Genomic DNA, 25,128 nt, shown 5'->3' with positions numbered 1-25,128 from the left:
ATTTAAAAAAAAATCACAAAAGAAGTTTTTCAAAGAAAAATAAAGAGCTACATCAAAGCAAAGATGAGAAAAATTAAAGTCCAATAATTTTTCAAGCGCAAAACTACCACAAACCACCATCAATAAATAAATGAAACCCAAAACGAACAGACAGTACAATAAATAACCAATTCAAACCCAAAACAATCAGAAAATAAGATGAGTAGGGCTGATACCCACCGCCCTTTCTAAAGGACCAGAGCAAAATTTGCACTATACTGAAAACAACCCTTATTTCAAGCAATGTTTTTTTATTTCGCACGATACTGAAAAAGGAAAAAGAATAACCACAAAACCAAGATTCCTAAAAAAAACAAAAAAAAACACGAATGTACATTTACAACTTATTCATTCCTGAAAGTTTTAATACTTTTGGATTCCTTGAAATTAAAAAAAGAGAAAATTAGTATGTATTTAATATCTATTTTGTTTTCAGTAAAGTACAAATTATGTTCGGGTCTTTAGAAGGCACGGGGATCGTCAATGATTTCGTGCATTCACTAAAAAAAAGAAAAATGAATATATTTTTTATTTAAAAAAATTAAAATTTTCATGAACTGTATTCATTGCAACAAAAATTACAAAAAGGAGCCCACATATGACAAAATTTTGGGAAACGCTGATATACACAATATAAATTAAGTGGAAAGACTCCATATTAATGCAGTGTCACAGTTCAATCTCCATTAAGAACGGGGAAACAGTAATTTAGACGTCTCCAACATGTCTGAAATTATTTTATCCCCTTCAACAACAAAGCGAGAAATGCACAGCGAAGAGAAAATGAAGGTTAAGATTTTTTTCCAGTAACATATTTGGTTAAAGCTTAACAAATGAATGCACAAAGATTACTTCGTCTGCATTGCAGATGGAGGAAGAAAAAGAACTAGAAAAAAGTACATACGAAGAAATCTTGACATCAAGGAAGCTCAAAATTGGTCGCTAGCAGAAGTGTTCTAGGCTTTTTTAGAACAACAGAGAAATTTAATAGATAGATTTGGTCCGTCGTACAGAATATCTGAAGTTCCATTGCATGTATTTGCAAAATTTTCACGTTCTTCACGCGAAATTAATTTAAAAAAAAAACTCTCCGAAAAATAAGTTATTCAAGGAAAAGTAATGGCAATTTCCAACTTAAGCTCAGCAAAGACAAATACTTGTCAAAATTCACATTCAAACCAACCAAAAATTACTATTAAAGAATAAGTGAAATCCAAAACGAACAGAAATTAAATAAACAATCATAGCAAAAGACATACAACAAGTAATAATATAAATGAATAAATAAGTCTTAAAGCGAGTAATGCTTAGATTGAATATGAAAATCAAGCTTATAACAAAAAAAAATATTTTCCTATTGAAGTATAAATGAAACTTAAAACGAACAGAAATTAAATAAACAATCAATGCAAACAAACATACAATAGATATTAATGTGAATTAATAAATAAATCTTAAAACGAGTGAAACTTAAATTGGATATTCAAATCAAGATAGAAACGAACAAAAATCACTACAAACAAGAGACTGGGTATGACCTCCTTCTCTCACTGTAAAAGTCTAAAACCTACTACGTCATAGCCGCTTTACTGAAAACCATATGCGTGTTGAACAATCTTGGAAAGTATAAACAACATCAAATTGAATATTTGATGTATAATGATATTAATTATTGAAAGATCCATCAGTTCAAGAATTTATTTCACTGTAATTGTATTTTTATTTTCAATGCTGTAAGAACTGGGCAAGGGTTTGCCAAGTTCTTACCCCACAGCCCTCGAGGCAAGGGTTTTAAGGTATGCCCTGAGGGCATATAATAACGACGTTGGAACAATGTACTATTTTTTTTTTCCTTTAGAGCTGGGCACTTCATATGGAAGGGGTCGTCGGAGAAACTTCAAAAGGGGGTCATTCGATTGGAAATTAACAGTTCTAGTGCCCTTTTTAATAGTCGAAAGCTATTGGAGGGCAACTAGCCGACCCCCCTCCACGCCCATCATTCCCCCAAACACATACAATCAAAATTTTAAGATAGACATTTTGTTCAGCGTAGTTGATTTCCGGATAGAAAATATGTTTTTGAGGAGGGCACTCCCCCACAACCCTCAGGGCAAGGGTTTTAAGTTATGCCCTGGGGGCATATAAGGTTTTTATAGAGGGCATTGTCGTAGGAACTTCAAAACAGACTCATTCGGTTGGAAATTCAAAGGGCTAGTACCCTATTTAATAGTCAAAACTGATTGGAAGACAACTAGCCCCCCCACGCCCAGCATCCCCCAAACACATCCAATCAAAATCTTGAGATAGCCATTTTGTTCACTGTAGTTGATTTCTATATATATAATATGATTTCGAGGAGGACACTCACGTATAACCTTTGAGGCAAGGATTTTAAGTTAAGCCCTGTGGGCATATAATGTTTTTATAGAAACCGTTATCGCAGGAACTTCCAAACAGAATCATTCGATTGGAAATTCAAAGGGATAGTACCCTTTTTAATAGTCGAAAGCGATTGGAGGGCAACAAGCCCCACCTCCCACGTCCATCATTTCCCAAAAAACACATCCAATCAAAATTTTGAGATAGCCATTTTGTTCATCGTAGTTGATTTCCAGATAGAAAATGTGTTTTCGAGGAGGACACTCCCCCACAGCCCTCAGGGAAAGAGTTTTAAGTTATGCCCTGGGGGAACATAAGGTTTTTAAAGAAGGCGTTGTCGTAGAAACTTCCAAAAAAGCTCATTCGGTTGGAAATTCAAAGAGATAGTGCCCTTTTTAATAGTCGAAAGTGATTGGAGGGCAACTCGCCCCCCCCCCCACGTCCATCATTCCCTCAAACACCCCACAGCAATTCTCTTAGATTGCCTGGTTGTACGAGATAATGGATTTAGAGAGCGAAAATATATTTTTGAAGAATACTTTCCGCTCAACCCCTCAGAGCGCGGGTTATGAGACATACACTAAAGGCACATAAGGTTTTATAGAAATCTCCTTCATTGGCACGTGAAAAAGGGCTCATTTGATTTGAAATTCAAAGGGATAGTACCCTTTTTAGTAGTCGAAAGTGATTTGAGGCAACAACCTTTTCCCCAAACATATCCAATCAAAATTTTTAGATAGCCATTTTATTCAACGTAGTTGAAAGTTTTGGAAATTAGGTCTTTAAGGATGACAACTCCTCCACCCACAGCCCTCAGGGCAAGGGTTGTAACTTATGCCCTGGGGGCATATAAAGTTTTTATTGAAAGCGTTGTCGTTGAAACTTCAAAAGGGCTCATCAATTGAATATTGATAAGGCTAGTGCCCTTTTGAACAGTCGAAAGTGACTAGAGAGTGACTAACGCCTGTCTTAAGCCCACCATTTTCCAAAACACATCCAATACAATTTTTGAGATATCCTTTTTTGTCAGCCTAGTTGAACGTTCTGGAAATTAGGTCTTTTAGGATGATAACCCCCTCAGAGACTTCAGTTCAAGGGTTGTAAGTTATGCCCTGGGGGCATATAAGGTTTATATAGAAAGTTGTTGTATAAATCATAGGCAGCAGGATAGCGCTGCCTAAGTAAAGAACGGGACACTCGAGAACGAGACAAGAAACGGGGACTAAGTAAAGAGGAGGACACTCCCCAATAATCCTCAGGGCAAGAGTTTTAAGTTATGCCCTGGGGGCATATAAGAATGATGTTGGCACAATGTATTATTAATTTTTTTCCTTTAAAGCAGGGCACTTCGTGTCGAAGAAGTTGGAGTAGAAACTTCGAAAAGCGCTCATTCAATTGGAAATTGGAGTGGCTTGTGCCCTTTTTAATAGTCGAAAGTGATTGGAAGGCGACTAAACCCCTATGCCTTCCCAAGGCCAGAACAAAATTAGCACTTTACTGAAAAAATACAAATGAATGTGCATTGTCAGTTTAATATACATATACTGAAATTTAGTAATCAAAATGTTAATATTATTTGATTTATTAAAGTTATAAAAGTAAAAAGATTTATATTTTTTCAGTAAAGTGCAAATTTTGTTCTGACCTTGGGAAGGCATAAGGGTTTTGCGCACAACTTATGTTAATTTCTGCTCGTTTCGAGTTTGACTCCGTTAATTATTGTAATTTGTGTTCGTTTTGGGTTTCATTTATTTATCGATGCTGAATTATGGTAGTTTCAAGCTTGGTAGATTATTTGATTTTATTTTTGCTCATTTTTTGTTTAATGGAGTTCTTTACTTTTCTTTGAAAAATTTATTTTGTGGAAAGTTTTTTAAATTATTCTAAGAAAAGGGTAATCTTTAAAAGACTCGGGGCAAACGAAATTAGCATTCCCATGTAGACTGTCACTTCTTAAGAACACACTATAAGTATAAAAAAAAAAAAAAAAAAAAAAAAAAAAAAAACAAAGGCTAATTCGATATCCAAAAAATCTTTCGTCACATTCAATAAGTGTCCTTAAGTTACAACAGATAATGCAACATATGTCCAATGTTTTATCAATTCACCACCCCCCTCCCATCATCTTTTACGATCATGTAAAATATATCAACATTTTCTAAGAGATAAAACAACAAAAACAATGTACATTTTCAATTTTTTTTTTTGTTATTTAGAGTCTGTGTCCATCCGTAGGCCCTTTGAACCCTGAAAATTTGTTTGCTTTCACTTCACTCAATGACCATCTTCGGGGACGTAGCCTGGGAGACTTAGGAGCCCATCTCCCTCATAAAAAATCATAAGCGTTCTTAGTCTTTTAAAAAATTCAAATTCAAATAAACAGATAAAACTTATATTTTTATTAGGCCCCCCCCCCCAAAAAAAAATCCTCCCACCCCCACCATCCAAAAAAGTATTGGGTACGCGCCTGACCCTGTTTTCACACTATGTTCTATTTACGTGGAGATTCTCATATATAATACCTATATAATGTATTATATATTACTATAGAATACATTATATACATTACATACGAATGAAGTTAGTCTAGACTTATCACGTTCTAAGCACTTTTTCCAGCCTTATTTTAAATTCATCTCATTTTCTCGCCTTCTTTATATGCCTGTCACTTCTTCTTTCAGATTCAAAACATTAATTTTCGATATTGAAATACAGTGGTAACGACACTCTTTGTACGAGGATTCGAGAAATACTTCTAGTATACGTAGGTTATATATCTATTCTCTTTAAACGATCAATAAGTGTCTATGTATATATTTATTTTTTCTCGAAAACTGCCGCATATTTTTTTGGAAAATTTTTAAATTTTCTGGCCCGACAAAACGATCTAGATAGCTTACGAGTTTGAGAAAATTCGTTTAGAGCCTTAATTTTTGAAAAAAATTCATATGAGTGACGTCATGCTATACCTTCTTAACCTTTGTGTTGTCATATGTTTTTATTTTTATTTTTTTTGCTGTTTTTCATCTTTTTTTTTAATTTGGTGCGCATTACTACCGAAAAATTCGTCAATACATATGATAGTCTTTTTATTAATTAATTTAAAAAAAATTCACAAAGTAAGTTTTTCAAAGCTAAGTTTAGAGCTACATTAAACAAAAAATGAGAGAAATAAAAAAAAAAAAACCAAGCGTAAAACTACCATAAATCACCATCAATAAATAAGCAAAACACAAAACGAAGAGGAATTACAATAAATAATCAAGTCAATGAAAAAAAAAGGAAGAGGACATTGCAAATATTTCGGTCAAGACCTCCGCTTGACCGTCTTCAGTGCAGAATAATAAAGAAATACCTATAAAAATCTATAGGATAATATAAAAACCAAACCTTAAAACAAACAGTAAAATAAAAAGAACCTCTTTAAGCAACGATGAAAGGGTAACTGAATAGAAAATGCAATACTGAATGGTATTTTAATCTTGCAATTTATGTAGAGTATTCTTAAAAGCTAATCGCTTACCAGGTATGGTATTATTAGATTCTATTAGGTTGCAAAATATGATTTTGTGGACGGATATAAAAACGATCAGAATTAATGAGTTCATTATAAATGGGGATTTGATTGGTTTTTCCAGTATCTCTATTGAGGGCGACCCTTTGGTGAATATGCTTTTTTATTTCAACTGCCTCCGAGACAACTTGCATGAGACATTTAACGGAGCAATTATGAAGGTGTTATCAAGGAGGCACACTTGTGCCTCTATAAAGAGGCGATCCACCACAATGTTAAGCGATTTCAGGTCCTAGAGGTCGCAGAGAGACGGCGGCAATCGCATTTTGTAGCTCAAGCTCAAACTAAGAAACTTGCAAAATTTCATCCTCCTCCGACTTTATCTTCATGGGGTAAACTGGGCCGGAAGTTTGGACCCTCCCACCACAGCCCCCCCTTTAACGTTGTCCGATTGGGCTGAAACTTAGAGGTTAAGCTTTCCTAGGGCACGGGAGCTTATTCTAGAAATTTCAGCTCAATCTGATCACTCCTTCCCTGTTTTCAAAAAACCAAATATAGCCACTTAAAATTCATCATCATTTCTTTTTTTTTCTTAGCCACACCTACAGGCCACAGTTGGCAACGAATTCGGTTGAATGAGGACTCATTCGAAGCAGAATTCGGCCTATTAGGGCCTTTTGATATTTTCAGACCGAAAAAATTATCCCCCGAATTTACATTTACGAAAAACCTCGTTTTCCTATATTAGCCCATGTTAATTTTTCCCACCACAACCCCCCTTTAACGTTGTCTGATCGGGCTGAAATTTAGAGGATAAGCTTTCCTGGGGCCTGGGAGCTTATCCTTGAAATTTCAGCTCAATCTGATCTCTCCTGTTTTCCAAAAACCAAATATCAAGTTTTTTGGGAATTTGCTTGCGTCGAAAATAGCTTTAATTTACTAAAAAACAATTACTATTGTGTCTGTATAGTCCAGCGGTTGATACTCCAGACTGTCAGGCGGATAACTCGGGTTCGATTCACCATCAGAGCAAATTTTTTATATACTGAATTTTAACTTTAAAAAGAAATTCAGTTTCTTTTTTAAATTATTTGAAAAAAATTACGTTTTCTAAAGAGTTAAAGAGGCTGAGTTACAAGGTCGACCCTTAAAACGTACAGGGATTAGGAGGCACAGTTGGGGGGCTGTTAAAGAGGCTGATTCACAAGTTCGAACCTTAAAACGTACAGGGATTAGGAGGCACCCTGTACGACGTGATTTGAGTATTCAGGAATTAAAAGCCTTAACACAAGAATATTCAAGAGCGGGGGGTTTGGGGGGCGCAGCCCCCCAACTTTCACTCCTGACACGATCAGCTAACAGTTAGTCAAGCAATAATAAGTAATAAACTGTACAAAAACGTGCAGAAATTATTTGAAAAAAACTACGTTTTCTAAAGAGTTAAAGAGGCTGAGTTAAAAGGTCGAACCTTAAAACGTACAGGGATTAGGAGGCACAGTTGGGGGGCTACCGCCCCCAAACCCCCACTTTCGCAGCCTTTAAATATAAAAAAAATTTCTTTAAACTGAAAGTAAGGAGCGACATTAAAACTTAAAACGAACAGAAATTATTCCGTATATGAAAGAGGCTGTGCCCTCCTCAACGCCTCGCTCTTTAGGTTAAAGTTTTTATTGTTTAAAAAAAGAGTTGTGAGAAAGTCAAACTTTAGCGTAAAGAGCGAGGCGTTGAGGAGGGCACAGCCTCTTTCATATACGGAATAATTTCTGTTCGTTTTAAGTTTTAATGTCGCTCCTTACTTTCAGTTTAAAGAAATTTTTTTTATATTTAAAGGCTGCGAAAGTGGGGGTTTGGGGGCGGTAGCCCCCCAACTGTGCCTCCTAATCCCTGTACGTTTTAAGGTTCGACCTTTTAACTCAGCCTCTTTAACTCTTTAGAAAACGTAGTTTTTTTCAAATAATCAAATAAAATAAAACGGTTTAAGTTGTCATAGACGTGTTGAGCCAAGGCGGAATCAAAAGTCTCAGGCCTTTGCCGTAGCCCCATAGTTGTGTCAATTGAGGACCTGTATTCTGTCAACCTCTTCCCTAATCTTTGTTGGGTTCTTTTGGCATAGAAACACGCACAAGAACAGCTATAAACCCTATAAACACCACTCCCCAAAACGAAACAGGTTTTATCTTTGCCGCTGTTGAAAAAGCTCTGTATTTTATTATAATTTTAAAAAATGACGTTAAGGTCACGTTTGTTTTAGGATTCTTCTCAATTTGCCACTCAATTTGGGAATATAGAGCAAAGCAGTGAAAAGTTTCTTATCACCCACCAAAGTGATGATATCTGTTGGTGGTTGTGGAGTTGATGCATTCTTTTCTGCCTTTTTTTCTTATCTTTTTCTATGATGGATTCCAGCAATTTTATGGGATATCCTTTGTAAAATAAAATATAAATTGCAAAGTGGAAACATGACTTACTATACTTTCGGTGCCCCATTTAGAAGCACAACTAGCAGTATCGCCACTCGCCACCACCAATTATAACAATGGCACCATAAGCTGCAGCATCTACAGCTGAATTCATAAGTGCTTTAGCACAGTTTGCAAGTTTTGAAATTCAAGAACTCCTATAGGTCCATTCCATACAATGGTTTTAGCTTTTGCAATAGGCTCGACAAAATTTTTAACAGTTTCTGGTCCCCCGTCAAGACCCATCCAGTCAGATGGAATTCCATCAGCAATTTTAGCACTTTCAGTATTAGCCTCTTCAGTAAATGTGTCAGCTGTTACGAAATAAACTGGAAGATGAATGGAAACTTTCTTTTCTTGGGCTTCTGCAACAAGTTTTTCAACAATTTTAGCACCTTCAGCATCAAACGAGAATTTCCAATTTCCATGTTGTTTATTACTATTAAGAATATGTATGCCATTCCACCTCCAACAATCATGTCGTCAACTTTATCAAGAGGAATCTCAATAAGATGTATTTTATCAGCAACTTTAGCACCTCCTAAAATGGTAAGGAATGGTCGCACCATTCACATAAACATTTCCCAGTCATTTTAAGAAATTAATTAAAAAAAACTTTTTCCACAAAATAAGTTTTTCAAAAAAAAAGTAAAGAACTCCATTAAAGCAAAAATGAACAAAAATAGCATCAAATAATCTACCAAGCATACAACTACCACAAATCAGTATCAATAAATAAATGAAACCCTAAACAAACAGAAATTAAAATAAATAACAGAGTCAAACTCAAAACAAGCAGAAATTAATATGAGTAGGGTTCTAACACCGCATGCTTTCTAAAAGACAGAATATAATTTGACTTTAATGAAAAAAATTCAAATTAATTTACTGAAAAAAATAAGCACTGTCAGTTTAATATGCATACGCTTCTGATACTTATTTCTTAAAATATTAATTAATTTTTGATTTCTTAAAGTTATAAAAATGAAAACAGATAAAAGAATTTTTTCAGTAAAGTATAAACTATATTCTGGCTTTTTCAAAGCATAAGGTCTAGAACCATACTCAGATTAATTTCTGTTCGTTTTTAGTTTGACTTATTTCAATTTCTGTTTGTTTTGGGTTTCATTTATTTGTTGATACTGATTTGTGGTAGTTTTATGCTTGGTAGATCATTTGATTCTATTTTTGTTCATTTTTGGTTTAATGGAGTTCTTTACTTTTTTAAAAAAAAACTTATTTTGTACAAAAAGTTCTGAAGCTTCTACGACAAAACTTTTAATAAAAATCTTATATGCCCATAGGGTATAGCTTACGACCCTTGTCCCGAGGACTATGGGGGGAAGGTTGTCATCCTCAAAGACATAATTTCCAGACCTTTCAACTAAGTTGACCGGAATGGCCATACCAAAATGTTGATCGGATATATTTAGGGAAATGATAGGCGCGAGGGAGTGATTCTCCTTCCAATTACTTTCGACTATTGAAAAAGGCAATAGCCCTCAAAATTTCCAACCGAATGAGCACTTTTTGAAGTTTTTACGACAATGCATTCTATAAAAACCGTATATGCCACCAGGGCATAACTTACAACCTTAGCCCTGAGGGCTGTGGGGGGGGGGGTCGTCGTACTCAAAGATATAATTTCCATACCCTTTAACTACGTTCAACAAAATAACTATATCAAAATGCTGATTGGAAGTGTTTGTAGATACGGAAGTGTTTATATGATGGGCGTGGGGGGGGGGATTCACCCTCCGATCGCTTTTGACTATTAATAACGGCACTAGCCCTCTCAATTCCCAATTGAATAAGCCCTTTTTGAAGTTTCTACGACAACGCTTTCTATTAACCTTATATGCCCCCAGGGCATAACTTACAAACTTTGCCATGGGGGTAGTGGGGGGTTTGTCATCCTCAGACAGAATTTCCGAACCTTTCAACTACGTTGAACAAAATGGCTATATCAAAATTTTGATTAGACGTGTTTCGTGAAATGGTGGACGTGAGAGGAGGGTTACCCTCCAATCGTTTTCTACTATAAAAAAGAGCACTAGCTCTTTCAATTTCCAATCGAATGTGCCCTTTTAGAAGTTTCTACGAGAACACTTTCTATAAAAATCTTATATGTCCCCAGGGCATAAATTACAACCCTTATCCTGAGGGCTGTGGGGGGGTTGTCAAACAGTTCGTGGTAACGAACTGTAAGTAAGGAGCGACCCGGCTCAATGGTAACCGAAACTCTAGAAAAGGAGTTTTTGATACTAATAGATATATCAAAAGAATCAGATTTCAATGCTGATTTCAAATATATAACTTTCATCAAGTTTAGAGCTACCCATCAAAAGTTACGTGCCTGAGAAAATTTGGCTGATTTTCAAAAAAAGGGGGAAAGACCCCCTAAAAGTTATAGAACCTTAATGAAAATCACACCATCATATTCAGCGTATCAGAGAACCCTACTGTAGAGGTTTCAAGCTCCTATCTACAAAAATGTGGATTTTTGCATTTTTTGCCAGAAGAAAGATCACGGATGCGTGTTTATTTGTTTGTTTGTTTGTTGTTTTTTTTGTGTTTTTTTTTTTCCCCAGGGGTGATCGTATCGACCCAGTGGTCCTAGAATATCGTGGGAGGGCTCATTGGAACGGAAATTAAAAGTTTTAGTGTCCTTTTTAAGCGACAAAAAAAAATGGAGGGCAACTAGGCCCCCTTCCACACTCATTTTTTTCCCAAAGTCACCCGATCACAATTTTGAGATATCCATTTTGTTCAGCATGGTCGAAAATATGATAAAAATGTCTTTTAGGATGACTTGATCCCCCAAAGTCCCCAGGGGGAGGGCTGAAAGTTATGAACTTGACTCAATGTTAACATATAGTATTGGTTATGGGGAAGTATACAGACTTTTTCAGAGGAGATTTTTTCGGGTAGGGGGGGGAAGGAGAGGGGCGGGGGCGATATGGAAGGGACATCGTTCCCTGCAGGACGTTTGCAGGGCGGCACGGACAGTGCTATGACGCGCGCGCCGGATTTCAAAGCATTATTAAAGAAAAAGATCAGGAATTAAATATAAAAAAAAAAAGTTTTTAAACTGGTCAACTGATTTTAAGAGGTCATTTTTAAAGAACTGGAAAAAAAATTCGAACTATAGTTTAAAGAGCAGGGTATTGACTAGGGGGCAAACCCCCTAACATACGTGTTAAAAATTTATGAATATAGAAGTTCGTTACGTAAGTTAATTCTAAGTTACGTATATTTATTACTAATAAAAACGTTAGTAAATAAAATTAAACAAGTTTCGAGAAAGCCATTTAACCAAATAATATGAAATTTTGTTTTAATTATTCATGTACGGTGAGCCACAATCAAAACCTGCATTAATTCAAAAACGTTCAAAAATTAAATAAAAAAAACAAGTTTTTTAACTGAAAGTAAGGAACGACGTTAAAACTTAAAACGAACAGAAATTATTCCGTATATGAAGGGGGCTGTCCCCTCCTCAACGCCTCGCTCTTTACGCTAAAGTTTGACTTTCTCACAACTCTATTTTTTTAAACAATAAAAAAACTTTAGCGTAAAGAGCGAGGCGTTGAGGAGGGGACAGCCCCCTTCATATACGGAATAATTTCTGTTCGTTTTAAGTTTTAACGTCGTTCCTTACTTTCAGTTAAAAAAACTTGTTTTTTTTATTTAATCATTCTCAAAGACCTAATGTCCAGAACTTTAAACTACATGAAACAAAATGGCTATCTCAAAATTTTGATTGGATGTGACAACGCCTTCTATAAAAACCTTATATGCCCCCAGGGCATAACTTAAAACCTTTGCCCCGAGGGTTGTGGGGGAGTGTCCTCCTGAAAAACATAATTTCTATCTGGAAATCCAAAAAAATGAACAAAATGGTTATGTGAAAATTTTGATTGGATGTGTTTAGGGAAAAGGTGGGCGAGAGAGGGGGGCTAGTTACCCTCGAATTACTTTCGACTATTAAAGAGGGCGCTAGAACTTTGCATTTCGAATCGAACGTGCCCTTTTTGAAGTTTGAAGATAAAATTTTTAATAAAAACTTATATGCCCCCAGGGCATAACTTATAACCCTTGCCCTGAAAACTGTAGGGGGAGTGTCCTGCTCAAAGGAAAAACAAAATAGCTATCTCAAAATTTTGATTGGATGTGTTTGGGGAAATGGTGGGCGTGGAAGGGGTGTTAGTTAACTTTCTATTATTTTTGACTATTAGAAAGGGCACTAGCCATTTCAATTTCTAATCGAATGAGTCCTTTTTGAAGTTTCTACGACCACGCGTTCTATAAAATCTTTATATGCCCCCAGGGCATAACTTACAACCCTTGTTCTGATGGCTGTGAGGGGGTTGTCATCCTCAAAGACCTAATTTAAAGAACTTAAAACTATATTGAATAAAATGACTATCTCAAAAATGTTGATTAGATGTGTTTGGGGAAAAGGTGGGCGTGAGGGGGGGGGGGGGTAGTTGCCCTCCAATCACTTTAGACTATTAAAAAGGGCACTAGCCCTTTGAATTTCCAATCGAGTGAACCTTTTCTGAAGTTTCTACGACAACTCCTTCGATACGAAGTGCCCGGGTATGGAGAAAGAAGAAGAAAAAAAAAAATGAATAATACAATGTGCCCACATTGTTCTTTACTTAGGCAGCGCTATCGCGCTGCCTATGATAGTTCAAAGACCATATAACAAAACCTCCGAGTTGAACACAAACCCAATTTTTTATGAACAAAATGGCTATCTCAAAATTTTGATTGGATGTGTTTGGGGGAATGATGGGAGTTGGGGAGGGGGGCCTAGTTGCCCTCCAATCGCTTTCGAATATTAAAAAGGCACTAGTCACTCCTATTTCCAATCGAATGTGCCCTATTCGAAGTTTCTATGACAGCTCCTTCGATACGAAGTGCCCGGGTATGGAGAAAGAAGAAAAAAATAAATAATACATTGTGCCCACATTGTTCTTTACTCAAGCAGCGCTATTGCGCTGCCTGTGATAGTTCAAAGACCATATAAAAAAAACTCCGAGGTGAACACAAACCCATTTTTTTACTTTGATATTGTTACTTTGATACTAATTCTGATACTTTGTTGAAAATTTGATTTGAAAAAAAAGTTTGATTTTGAAATAAGGTATTTTTAAAAACTTGAAACTTTTTGCAATCAAAAACGAACAAAAATTAATTAAAAAAAAACTTTCCGAAAAAGAAGTTTTTCAAATAAAAGTAAAGGCCATTTATACTTAAAATCAGCAGACTCAAACTCAAATAGCAAAATATTACTTCAATAGCAAAATGTTTTTTTTTCGTTTTAAGCTTGATTTGCATATTTATTAAACATTACTCGCTTTAATATTTATTTATTCATTTATATTATTACTTGTTTTTTTTTGCTATGATATTATTACTTGTTTTTCTAGTACTTTTCTTTTGCTATGATTGTTTATTTAATTGCTGTTCGTTTTGGGTTTCATTTATTCTTTAATAGTAATTTCTGGTCATTTTGAGTTTGAATTTTAACAGGTATTTGTATCTGATGATTTTAAGTTTAAAATGGCCTTTACTTTTCTTTGAAAAACTTCTTTTTCGAAAGTTTTTTTTTATTAATTCATAAAAAGGTTCACTAAGACTAATTCACTAAGACTTTCAATTTCCAATCGAATGAGCTGCTTGTGAAGTTTCTCCAACAGCTCCTTCGATACGAATCGCCTTGGTAAAAAAAAACAAACATTGTGCCCACACTCCCAATTTTTCTTAGTTTTAAAGATATACAAGGTTCGTAAGTTTCCGCTTCAATAATTCATACAGTCAGATCTCAATATCACTATCCTTGGTTATGTTAAAACTGCCTCAGTTTTTCTGGACAGTCTTAAAAAGTTCTATCAACTTTGGAAACCTGATATTTTTCCTGATTAGGCTGACTAACCTGTTTTAAAGCGTTGGTTTTTTTCCGATCTTTCCTTAATAGGAGAGCCCAATATGTCTCAGATATTTTACATGAGGTGCCACAGGATCCCACCTTTTTTTTTTTTTTTTTTTTTTTGCTTATATTAAAATATTTCTGAGAAAACATCGGTAAGCATGAAAAAGCGAGAAAACGTAATAAAGGAGAGAAAAAAGAGGGAAATCACTGGCAGTAAAAAATAGAGAACAGTTCAAAAATGTCGGTCGGTACCTCCACTCAACCGTCCTCAGTGTGGAATTAAGATATATATATATATATATATATATATATATATATATATATATATATATATATATATATATATATAAATTTATACATATATATGCGTGTGCGAAATAGAGATAGAAGTCCACAGGACAATACAAAAAGACACGTTTTTAGTGAATTACTTAAGATCTTGTAGTGTTTATTTTTAAGGTATGCACTTTTAAATTGTCCTAAGGGCTATATTGTCGCACGATTAAGCGAAGGCCTTGGCTAAACTTTGCATTTTTCTCTCTCTTTTTACTGGATTTGATTTCCTTTATTTATTTCTTTATTCATTATGTTTTCTCGCTTGTGGATTTCAGTTTTGGAATACAGTTCAGACTTATACCGTGGTCATATAAATGTGGATTACCAACTGAAATAGGATTACCAACAAAAACTGAAATAGAGCATTATTTAATGTCGCAGTCGATATGATCTACTAATCAAAAAGGCTCTTATATCTAACCCTTCTATCTTCTACTAAACTTAGTTTTAGAAAATATTCAATTTCAGCGACACATTGGAAAACTAATCTCAAAGTAAGGCATTTATTGTTAATATCCTCTTAACTTCATTTACCACATTTTTCTTTAACCATCATCAATATATCCGTTTCACGTACAAGTAGACTTCAACTCTTCTTCTATAGAGAATATTATTCTCCGACTCTTTTCGAAAATCTCCTACGAAGTTCATCTACTTCATTTTACCTTAGCCATCAACTATATATATATACATTCGCCAAAAAGTAAACACTATGGCTCTTCACCAATAGAATAGACTTTTATCCCAACTCTTCTGCAACTCTTTTAGCAAAATCACCTATGAAGTTCATCTACTCCTTTTCACCTTAACTATCAGCTATATATCCATTCGCTAAAAAGTAAAGATTGTGGCTCTTCACCAATAGAATAGACTTTTATCCTAACTCTTCTGCAACTCTTTTCGCAAAATTTCCTACGAAGTCAATCTACTCCATTTTACCTTAACCATCAACTATATATCTACTACTACTACTGCCAACAACTTACCGCGGCACCAAGCCGCCTGAGGCCAACACAGCTACGCTCGCTCCTCCTCCATCTCAATCTATTCAAAGCCTCCCTTTTTACACCCTCCCACGAAGTTCCTATTTCCTTTAAATCTTTCTTTATGACGTCCTCCCACCCCAGACGAGGACGACATGCTTTCTGTTTAGCCCTAGACGGTTGGCCGAAAAGAACAATCTTCGGCAATCTGTCATCCTTCATCCGCACAACGTGCCCTGGCCATCTTAACCTTTCTTTCATTATAGCCCTAGAGAACGGTATTGAACCATATTTTTCGTTAAGCCAATTGTTTGAAATACCGTCAGTCAGCCGGGTACCCAGAACAATCCTTAAACAATTTCTCTGGAAAACATCTAGCAAATCTTCATCCGCTTTTCGAAGCGCCCATGCTTCAGTGCCATATTTGCCCACTGTCATCATTGTAGTTTCTAAATTCTAATCTTGGTTTGCAGACTTATCTTTTTATTCTTCCAAACTTTTTTTAACTGTGAAAAAAAAAACCTGAGCCTTGACTATTCTACTTTTAACATCTTCATTGCTCCCACCATCTTTACTAATAATACTATCAAGGTAAGTGAAGCTGCCCACCTGATCAATCTTTTCATTACCCAACGTCACCTTTTCATCTTCACTTATTCCTAGCCTTAGTGACTTAGTCTTCTTAACAATGATTTTCAAACCTATTCTAGCACCCTGAACTTGTAAAACCTCTAAAACTTCATTCATTTTGCTCACACTTTCATCTAGGATGTTTAAATCATCAGCATAATCTAAGTCCAGGAGACTTTTTCCTCCCCATTTGATTAAGTGGTCTCCCATTGCCTTTCCTATGCTACTTAAGACAAAGTCCATCAAAATAATCCATATAAAGGGGGATAGAACACAACCCTGCTTAACTCCTGATTTAATACAAAACCAGCTGCTAACCTCATTTCCTACCTTAACCGCAGCAGTTTTATTCTCGTACATAGCAATAATCACTTTAATGTTTTTGTCTGGTATACCATACAAGGATAAAACCTTTACTAAAACAGAATCGAACGCTTGCGCATAATCTATAAAACTGAGGACCAAAGGTGTTTGACAACTCAGGCACTTCTCAATTATTAGCCTAAGAGTGAAAATTTGGTCGACACATCCTCTACCTTTTCTAAAACCGCACTGTTCTTCTCTTAAAACTTTGTCCACGGCATCTCTCAGTCTAAAAAGTATCATATTACTAAGTAATTTGCTACCTACATTGACCAAACTACTGCCTCGATAATTACCACACTCTTACAAAGTGGCTTAATTAAGGTTTTCCTAAAATCGTTAGGTACTTCCCCTTTTTCAAAAATTATATTCATAATCTTCAGTAACTTATTTCTAACCTCAGAGCCACCATATTTAAGAAACTAATTTACCACCCTATTAGCACCCGGAGCCTTATTATGTTTCTAAACTTTTAGTACTCTCGCTAATTATTCATCATAGAACAAATCGTCCTATTTATTTAAGGTTACGTAAATCATTTCCTGCAACTCTATCTCGGTTTAGCAAATTCTCAAAATATTCTGCCTATCTCTCTTTAATTCTTTCCTAATCGCGAATAGTGGCCCCCTTCCTATCTCTAACTGGGCCAAGTCCGGATTGACTACTCCCTCTCAATTTATTAACATACCAGTAAAATATTTTACTATTATGCCGTCTAGCTGCATCTTCCAGATCCTCGGCAATTTTATCCATGGCCTCCAGTTCACACCTCCTTAGTTCATATTTAATGCTTTCTCCACTTTATTTACATTCCTTTTGTTTTCATATAATCTTCAACTATCTTTCTCAACTATATTTACTTCTTCCTTTTGTTTCTTCAACGATATATCCATTCGACAAAAAGTAAACATTGTGGCTCTTCACCAATAGAATAGTTTTTCTCCTAACTCCCCTACAACTCTTCGCAAAATCATCTATGAAATTCATCTACTCAATTTTACATTAACCATCAACTACATATTCATTCTCCGAAAAGTAAATATTGCGGCTTTTCACCAACGGAATAGAATTTTCCCCTAACTCTTCAGTAACTCTTTTCGCAAAATCTCCAACGAAGTTCACCTACTCCCTTTTACCGTAACTATGAACTGTATATCCATTCGCCAAAAAGTAAACACTGTGGCTCTTCATCAATAGAATAGACTTTTTTACTAACTTTTTTCGCAAAATGATCTATGAAGTTCATCTACTCCATTTTAGCTTAGCCATCAACTATATATCCATTCGCCAAAAAGTAAACATTGTGACTCTTCACCAATAGACTAGGCTTTCTCCTAACTCTTTTGCAACTCTTTTCGCAAAATCTCTTATGAAGATCATCTACTCCATTTTACCTTAACCATCAACTATATATCAATTCACCAAAAAGTAAACATTGAGGCTCTTCACCAATAGAATAGAGTTTTCTCCTAACTCTTCTGCAACTCTTTTTGCAAAATCTCCTACGAAGTTCATCTACTCCATTTCACCTTAACCATTGTAGCTCTTCACCAATAGAGAGTTTTCTCCTAACCCTTTTCGCAAAATCTCCTACGAAGTTCAACTACTCCATTGTAGCTTAGCCATCAACTATATATCCATTTGCCAAAAAGTAAAGACTGTGGCTCTTCAACAATAGAATAGACTTTTCTCCTAACTCTTCTGCAACTATTTTAGCAAAATCTTCTACTAGGCTGTTCTGTTCCATTTTCCCCTAACCATCATCTCTATATTCGTTCCACCCATAAGCAAAGACAGCGACCAAATATCATATTCATATATGGATGTTATGCACTAAAATATAAACAGTCAGAGAAAAGGGCAAAACCGAGGTTATATTGACAGAACGTGCCTTGATAGGAAATCAGAGACCATGAGAACGAACAATGTACAAGATATGAAGGCCAACGAAGTTCCTTAGCAACCAGTAAAACAAGCAAACACAACGCCTACATTTATCAGTCTAGTCTGTCCCTCAAAGTAACTAAATCGAATTTCAAAGGCCAAAGCTTAGACGAAGTCAAGGTCCAAATACTACAAATTCAAGATGTTTCTTTTCTTGCAATATTTGAATCAGGTACTTATCCCATAATTTCCTGTAAATATTTTTAATTCACCGTTTTTTGTATTCCCCCCTAAGAAATATATTCCTGCAAACGTGTCTGGCTCAAAGCCTTTCAACGCATTTTACAAAAATACCACACACACTAAGGCTAAAAATACTTGACATAAATAATTTCTGAGACCACACTGGCTAATCATGACAAAACGGAAAAAAACCTAAAGAAGAGAGAAACGAGGATAATACAAGCCAGTGAAAAACGTAGATTACAATGCAAATATTTCGGTCAAGACCTCCGTTTAACCGTCCTCAGTGCTCAATATTCAAAAAACAAAAAATAATGATAAAAATCCAAAGACTAATATAAAAAAAAACCTTAAAACAAACACAAAAACTAAAATATGAAAATATGGAATATTTGCATCTAAATCTACGTTTTTCAATGGCTTGTATTATCCTCGTTTCTCTTTTCTTTACGTTTTTTTCTTTTCGTTTTGTCAAGAATACTTGACCGAACAAAATCAGGTAGAAGAATTACCAGTAATAAATCTGAAAAATATTCTTTAAAAGAAATAAAAGACAAACCCAGAAGCGAGTCTCAAAAATAAACAAAAAAAGTTGAAGAAATCTGACTTGAGTTATACAGAGAAGTTAAGCTGAGCGGAATTTGAATTTCGTATGGGCATAGCTAGGCGGTTCCTCGAGCTATTCAGAACTTGTAAAATGATCACAAACCGAAAGTATGTATTTAAAACGAATCAAAAGTATATTTCCTATAGTCCCCTTGGTCTTTTAAGGATGACCCCGGGTCTAGGAAACTCTCAAGTAAACCCCTGTCCACGCATTGTATGGTTGTATGGTCGAATTTCCAAGGTAAATTGTCAAAATTTCCAAAGATAAACTGTCAAAGGTATTGACACGCGGCAGCGATGCGCCCCTGACTGGATATCATGGTTTTAACTCATTGAATCTTGGATCTTTCCCCCACGCAAGTGAATATTCATTAAACAGAGATGTATGGTTGATAGTATTCTTTTTAGTTGTATTGGTAGAGGACGTACGTTTTTTAAGTCACCATACATTTAGAACATTGTTGCACCGGGTGTGTATCCACAAGCATTAACTACAAATCGGTGGCATCATTTAGGGGTGCTGTCTGGGGCTATAGCCCTACCCTGATTTTAGGAGGGGCCCCAAATCAGTTGTCACAATTTCTGTTGATTTGATTTTAAGTTTAAAAAAAAAAATTATGTTAAAAAGTGTTCTAAATTAGAACAAATCCGTTTCTAATATAGCGGTACTTCACAACAATATATTGTGGGCTTCATTCCCAAACATATTTATTTATTACCGTATCCCTATTTAATACGTTGCAACACATTTTTATTGCCTTGTTGTTACAGCCACGGTGACCAAATTTCATTACAATAAAGTAATTGACACAGGATCCGTAATAAAATTATACGTGTTGGTTACGTGATTCTGGAAGTGCCCTGGTCTAAACAAAAAAAAATTAAAATAACATGTTGTACCCACATCGATCTTTACTATAAAAAATGCCAAGCCTTCGAATCACTTTCGACTATTAAAAAGGGCACTAGGCCTTTCTTTTCCAATCGAATGAGCCCTTTTTGAGTTTCTACGACAACGCTTTCTATAAACACCTTATATTCCCCCAAGGCAAAAGTGATAACCCTTACCCTAAGGGTTGTGAGGGGGGGTTGTCATCCTCAAAGACCTAATTTCCAGAACTTTCAACTACATTAAACAAAATTACTATCTCAACATTTTTATTGGGTGTGTTTGGGGAAACTGTGGGCGTGAGAAAGGCGCTAGTTGCTCTCCAATCACTTTCAACTATTAAAAAAGGCACTAGCCCTTTCAATTTGCAATCAAATGAGTCCTTTTGAAGTTTCTACTACAATGCTTTCAATAAAAACCTTATATGCCCCAAGGGCATAACTTACAACCCTCGCCCTGAGGGCTGGGGGTTGTCATCCTCAAACACCTAATTTCCAGAACTTTCTACTACGTTCAACAAAATGACTATCTGAAAATTTTGATTGTATGTGTTTGGCCGAATGGTGGGCGTGAGAGAGGGGTTAGTTACCCTCCAATCACTTTCAACTATTAAAAAGGGCACTAGCCCTCTCAATTTCCAATTGAATGAGCCCCCTTTGAAGTTTTTACGACAAAGCAATCTATAAAAACCTTGTATGTCTCCAGGGCATAACTTACAACCTTTGCCCTGGGGGCTCTGGGGGGTTTGTCATCCTTAAATTCATAATTTCCAGAACTTTCAACTAGGTTGGACAAATTGGATAGCTATAAACTCTTATTGGATGTTCCTGGGGAAACGGTGGGCGTGAGAGGGAGGTAATTACTCTCCATTCACTTTCAACTATTAAAAGGGGCACTAGCCCTTTCAATTTCCAATCAAATGAGCACTTTTTAAACTTCTGCAACAACTTTCTTTATAAACCTTATATGCCCCCAGGGAATAACTTAAAAATCTTGCACTGAGGGCTCTGAGGGGGTTATCATCCTAAAAGACCTTATTTCCAGAACTTTCAACTACGTTGAACAAAATGAATACCTAAATATTTTAAGGGCATATGTTAGGGGAAATGGTGGGGGTGAGAGGGGGGTTTGCTCCTTTCAATCATTTTCACACACTATAAAGCGCACTAGCCCTTTAAAGTTCCAATTGAATGAGCCCTTTTTGAAGTTTCTACAACATCCCTTTCTACAGAAACCTTCACTTGCCCTTGGTTATGGGGGGGGGGAGGTTGTCATCCTTAAAGACCTAATTTCCAAAACTTTCAACTACGTTGAACAAAATGGTTATCCGAAAATTTTGATTGGATATTTTTGGGGGAAATGTGGGCGTTAGAGGGGGGTTAGTTGCCTTCAAATCACTTTCGACCATTAAAAAGGGCAATAGCCCTTTGAATTTCCAATCGAATGAGCCCTTTTTCAAGTTTCTACGACAAAGATTTTAATAAGAATCTTATATGCCCCCAGGACATAATTTATAACCCTTGCCCTGAAGACCGTGGGGGGAGTGTCCTGCTCAAAGGTATAATTTCCAGAACTTTCAACTGCGACGAACAAATGGCTATCTCAAAATTTTATTGGATGTGTTTGGGAAACAGTGGGATTGGAAGGGGGGTTAGTTGCCTTCCAATCACTTTCGAATATTAAAAAGGGTACTAGGCCTTTCAATTTCCAATCGAATGAGCCCTTTTTGAAGTTTCTACAACAGCGCTTTCTATAAAAACCTTATATGCCCCCAGGGCATAACTTACAACCCTTGCCCAGAGGGCTGTGGTGGAGGGGGGGGGATTGTCATCCTCAAAAACCTAGTTTTTAGAACTTTCAACTACGTTGAACAAAATGGCTATCTCAAGTTTTTGATTGGAAGTGTTTGGGGAAAAGGTGGGCGTGAGAGGGGGGTTAGTTGCCCTCCAATCTCTTTCGACTATTAAAAAGGGTACTAGCCCTTTGAATTTCCAATCAAATGAGCCTTTTTTGAAGTTTCCACGACTACGCTTTCTATAAAACCTTATATGCCCCCAGGGCATAACTTACAACAATTGCCCTGAGGGCTGTGGGGGAGTGTCCTCCTCAAAAACATAATTTCTATCTGGAAATCAACTAGGCTGAACAAAATGGATATCCCAAAATTTTGATTGGATGAGTTTGGGGAAATGGTGGGCGTGGAAGGGGTGTTAGTTGCCTTCCAAGCACTTTCGGCTATTAAAAAGGGCACAAGCCACTCCAATTTCCAATCGAATAAGACCTTTCCGAAGTTTCTACGACAACTCCTTCGATACAAAGTGCCCTCGTCTAAGACCAAAAACAAATAACACATTGTGCCAACATCGTTCTTTACTAGGCAGCGCGATTGCGCTGCCTATGATTTATTTGAAATATTACCCATTTTAATAATTTTAAAGGACATTCTCTCCCCACCCCATAAAAAATTACATTTAACAAATTTTTAGGGTCTAGAAGGAAAATAATATGGCGTGTAAAGTTAAAAGTAGAAATTGTAAAGAAACTAGATGTATACCAAGGGGAAGAAACATGTATACCGAGGGATAGCCCCCTTTCCGCCAATCTACAAACAACGCCAGCTTTAGTCGATAAATTTCGGCATAATTTTTAGATTTATAATAATGAATACTACCCAGACGAGCGGAAAGGGTTCGTCGGGGTTTCGCTTGCCAAAGCCTAAGGCTTTTGGGTAGTTTAAGTTATATGTTGTTTTTGGCTTCAAAATCGCGACGTGATTACATTTATAGCTATGTTTTGTTTTTGGTTTCAAACTCCATAAGCTCGACAAGTATGCCGCACAGTTCCACTGCGCCTGGCACAGTCCCCGCAACGCTTGGCACGTTTCCGCCACGCTTAGCACATTTTGGCCACACTTGACATGCGCCACCTGGTTTTTTTCTTGGAGCACCACGTGTGTCACACAGTTCCGTCACGCGTGGCATAGTCTCCGTGATGCTTGGCATGGTTCCGCCACGCTTGGTGCATTTTGGCCACGCTTGGCGCCCGCCACCTTATCTACAAATTTCTAGAAGCTAGGGTTGTCAATTTTAAACCCAAACGAGAATCTGACTGTCGGATTATAAATAAAAAACAAATTTGACGATTGAATTCTCAATTTGAGAACAGAGATCGTCAATCAAAAAGGCCTATTGTGAAGCGAAAATGGATTGGATGTTGTTTGCACACTTCAAAAATGCATCTGCTAAGAGAGATATAACAATAATTCATAAGAACCATGCTATAACAAAGGCTGCTTAGGTGGCACTAGCTTTATTTAGTCCTAAAATCCACTAACAGCCTTTCCACCCCGATTTGACGTCATTTAATCTAGAGGATGACCAACGTCACTATTTATTTGTAAAACAGAGGTACTAGTGTCTTGTGGCTAAGAAACCCTTTTTGCATCCAAAGATTTAAGAAACCCTTTAGTCATGAGACCTTTGAGTAATTTCATGGACGAATACCAACTAAAATACTTTTTTCAATATATTCCCCAAAAGAAACTTGGAACAGAGGTCGGACACCGACGAGTTTATGGATATTTTTGTAATATGTAAGGTAAACAGTAATGTTGAAGCCTTTTTTCTGTTCTTATTTTACGTCATATTTGCTATTTCTCTTTTAATGCTTCTCTGCATTCAGTGGCTACATTTTTGTTAATTTTTCACACTTATTTTGGGTATACTTATTTTGGGTATAACTTTCCATCGGTACACATGCATGTTTATTTTCCCTTTTAGATAAATAAGGGACATAAGAAATGCCAAAAAACTTCCAAGTAACTTGAAGAGTTATTCCACTTTGTATTTCTTCCTACTTTTTATTATTATCCCAGTGCTAACTATAATTGGACTTGGAAATAAATCATTCCAGTTTGGCTTTTTGCTTTCTTGTTACGCCCCTTCATATATTATAAATGAGATCAGCGACCTCTAACAAAACAAATTAACAAAAGTGCTTCCCGATTTCCAATATAATTTACTTAGCACCCATCTTTAATTTATTATTTCTGTTTCCTCAAAGCTATTCAAAAAAAAGAAAACAAAAATAATTCCAGAATTTTTGAACCCCTCTATTCACCCATATCACCCCAGGGTATTTGAACCCCTCTATGAACCCCATTACATTTGAAGCTGATTCAGGGTGGTAACTGTTATTTCGGATAATCCTAGTACTAAAATTTTATTGCAGAAACAGATTTATAGGGATTTCGAAGAATAACCTGAAACCAATCCGAGATGGTGGGTCTTCAGACCCAAATGAAAGCTGCATCACTTTAATCAACATGGTAAAAAAACATAAAGGGGAGAAGTAGAGTCCCCATCTCGAACTACTAAGAACCACCTTTTTGCCTGGGATAAAATACAATTTTTGACAAAAAATGCCTCTTCTCGATTATGATGTCGTAGTTGAGTGACTCCGTTACCTCATTCCGTAAAATGTCGTCATAGTCCGGGTTGCAGCGGTGGCTAGCAGCTTAGTAAGAGACGGTCACGTACCATAGTAAAAAATAAAATAGCCCATAACTCCTAAAAATAAAGTCAGAGCGAAATACATAGTACAGTATTAGAATGTCTTGTCCGAAAACCCTATATAGGAAACTAACATTTCCTTGGCTTAACAACGAGGAGACTCCGTTGGCTTGAAAAAAAAGAAAAGTGGATGCAGCCACGATATTCTGCATCGGCGGCATCTTTTTTTTCGTTTTTTTTTCTCCGCAGCTAGCGGGGCACTGGAACATCATAGAGAGCTGTTTAATGGCTCACTTTAAAGAAAATTGATGTATTTAAAAACTTTTTGGGATAAAAAAAAAAGTTAAAATA

General features: G+C 36.1%; 1 long non-coding RNA gene and 1 pseudogene across 2 annotated transcripts in view; both read right to left on the bottom strand.

Moving 5' to 3' along the window:
• The window catches only part of LOC148946440 (uncharacterized), a 260,044-nt gene that overhangs the window by 106,065 nt on the left and 128,851 nt on the right, over positions 1-25,128 (bottom strand). The gene's annotated exons all lie outside the window — the stretch shown is intronic.
• On the bottom strand, positions 8,344-8,948 carry LOC148946441 (phosphoglycerate kinase pseudogene; annotated as a pseudogene).

This window comes from Artemia sp. Qi Xiang Cuo, chromosome 12 (assembly GCF_049724085.1).
Source record: "Artemia sp. Qi Xiang Cuo chromosome 12, ASM4972408v1, whole genome shotgun sequence".
Classification (NCBI taxonomy): domain Eukaryota; kingdom Metazoa; phylum Arthropoda; class Branchiopoda; order Anostraca; family Artemiidae; genus Artemia; species Artemia sp. Qi Xiang Cuo.
Note: the sequence above shows the minus strand (reverse complement) of the source record. Positions and strands in the feature narration are given on the sequence as shown.